The 2,523-nt window shown below is 56.8% G+C and overlaps 1 pseudogene; it reads left to right on the top strand.

The window, feature by feature from the left end:
• LOC107299600 overlaps positions 1 to 2,523 on the top strand; it is a 22,272-nt pseudogene that overhangs the window by 10,163 nt on the left and 9,586 nt on the right.

Raw genomic sequence — 2,523 nt, 5'->3', positions numbered from 1 at the left:
GTTGGGGGGAGGTAATTTGCAAATGTGCTGGCAGATAAACAGGTGTATTGTTTTGCCAGTCAGCTGCAGGAATGAAATGAGATAGGTGCCAGCCCAGGGTTGGGGGTCTGTGTCTCCGGGCACCCTGGCCCAGGTAGAAGCTGTAACAGGAGCCCCCTCCAAAGGGGGCATAGGAGGAAAAGGTGTGCCTGTGTAGCAGCTTTGGCATCAGGTGCCAAGAGGCCAAAGGAGGTTAAAAAAACCATGTAGTAAGGGGAGAGGCGTTGGAGGGGGTTTCTCCCTCTGCTGCAGTTTTGCAATGGGGTCCTTGGGAGAGAAGGGGCCAGAGAGGAGAAGCTGGGTCTGGGGAGGGAGGGTCTGGCAATGCAGCCAGGGGGGAGGGGGCTGACTGACCCAATCCTGTTTCCCGCCCCTGTGGTGTTTTTTGCAGTTATCCTTCCTGACAGCTTGACTGCCTCTACTCCCCAGTCCCAGCACTCAGGGATGGGACTCCAAAGCGGGCAGAGGGGCTGCAACAGATCCCAGGAACCGACTCGGAGCTCTCTCTGTCCGGAGGAACGCAGTGCTGGGAACACCTAAGATCCTGCGCAGAAACTTCAATCTCTCCGGCCTGCGATGGAAGAGTCAAGATTGAGGAAGAGACACACATCCCATCCTCAGGACGTGGATGGATTCTTCTCTCAAAGAAGCCCCCAAAGGGGGAGCAGCATTAGATGTTATACGGCACCCCAAATCTACCCCAGTCCAAAGCACCCTGAGAGGCTGGGAAAGGTGGTCCTTCAGGCCAGTTCAGGGCACCGTCTCTTCTCATAGACTCCTTCATGCTCCCCACTTTCCTCCGTCCTCTTTGGCAGGGCAGAATGGGGGTGTGTGTGTCAGGGAACCAAGAAAAACATGTGAATAGAAATGTTTAAAGTCAAACAATAGATATAACTGCATATCCTCCTTTTCCCCCACATGCGCGAAGAGCTTCCGGGGTGAATGCAGAGCGAGTGAAGGGAGGGGCAGAAGCTCTGAAGAGCCAAACCCAAAGAAAGGCAGGAGCGTCCATGAGATGACAGTGCAATGGACCTTGTAGAATAATAATAATAATAATAATAATAATAATAATAGTAGTAGTAGTAGTAGTAGTACTAATGGAAGGGAACTTGGAGGTCATCTAGTCCAACCCCCTGTTCAGGCAGGACACCCTATACAAAGGGTAGGCAACCTTGGCTCTTTTATAACTCGTGGACTTCAACTCCCAGAATTCCTGAGCCAGCTTGGCTGGTTCAGGAATTCTGGGAGTTGAAGTCCACGAGTCATAAAAGAGCCAAGGTTGCCTACCCCTGCCCTACACCATTTCAGACAAATGGCTGTCCAGTCTCTTCTTTAAAACCTCCGGTGTTGGAGCATTCATAGCTTCTAGAGGCAGGCAGTTCCACCGGCTAACACTTCCTCCTTCCTTCCCCGGCCAGTTTCCCTCCGTTGCTGCTCCTCCCGCCTTCAGGGGGGGCTTCGGGGAAGAGCTGGGCCCCCTCCTCTTCGGGGCGCCCCCCCCAGATATGAGAAGGCTGCTCTCACCTCACCCCGCCCTTCTCCTCCCCTGCTCCCACCCCCCCGCCCGGGAGAGGGGCTTCCTGGGGGCCGCGGGGGGAGCCTGGCCGGAGCCCCCCAGGAGGGAGAAGGCAGGAAGCGCCCCCCCAGCTCCCCCCGCCCTGCCTAGGGAGAGACCCCCAGTTTGGGGAGGGGGGAGGGGGGCCCTCAGCTCCGCCGGCCTGGATGCGGGGGGGGCGAGGGGGGAGAAGACAACCTTTACTACTACGCAGGCGCCATGTGGCTGATGGTTGGAAGGAAGCAGGACGCCGATTGGGCGCTGTGGGGAGGGCAGCGATTGGCAGGAGGACTCATGGGGCGGTCCATTCAAAGGAAAGAGAAACCAGGAACAGAGCTCGCAGGGAAGTCCCGCCTCTACTTCCGGAAACTAATAGAACCGAGGCGCTTAATTGATTCGGCCGCTGACGGGCTCGCATCCAGGTAGGGCGCAAGGGATGCTGGGAGTCGCAGTCCGAGAGGCTCTCTGGCGGGGAAGGGAGCGAGGGGGGAGGCCGAGGCCTGGCCTGGCGGGACGGGCGCTGGGAGGGAGGCCGGCTCCGTCTCGTTCTTGCCGGGGAAATGCCGATAAGAGGCGGAGGCTTCGGCCTTCGTCCCCGGGCGGGCCTGGGACTCCCCTCCAGGGAAGTGACCGCCTCTCCTCCTCCCCCTTCGCCCCTGCAGGAGGACGGGCGAGCCCGGCGGAGGAAGGAAGGAAGGAAGGAAAGAAAGAAGGAAGGAAGGAAGGAAGGAAGTGTTGGAAACGTGATTAAAATACCAACAAAATTGGATTGGTAAGAAAAAGAGTTTATTCTGCAGAAAATAGAAAAGCAGTTTGCAAAGTGCGGTGGATCCTGGTGAGAGACTTCAACAGGAAGTTCTAATCCCAGAGACCACACCAAAATATTCAAACTCACATCATTATATACACTCCTATCGCGACGCCCCCAT

This window comes from Protobothrops mucrosquamatus, unplaced genomic scaffold (assembly GCF_001527695.2).
Source record: "Protobothrops mucrosquamatus isolate PMUCROS unplaced genomic scaffold, P.Mucros_1.0 scaffold5163, whole genome shotgun sequence".
NCBI lineage: Eukaryota > Metazoa > Chordata > Lepidosauria > Squamata > Viperidae > Protobothrops > Protobothrops mucrosquamatus.
This window is presented reverse-complemented; position numbering and strand designations above follow the sequence as displayed.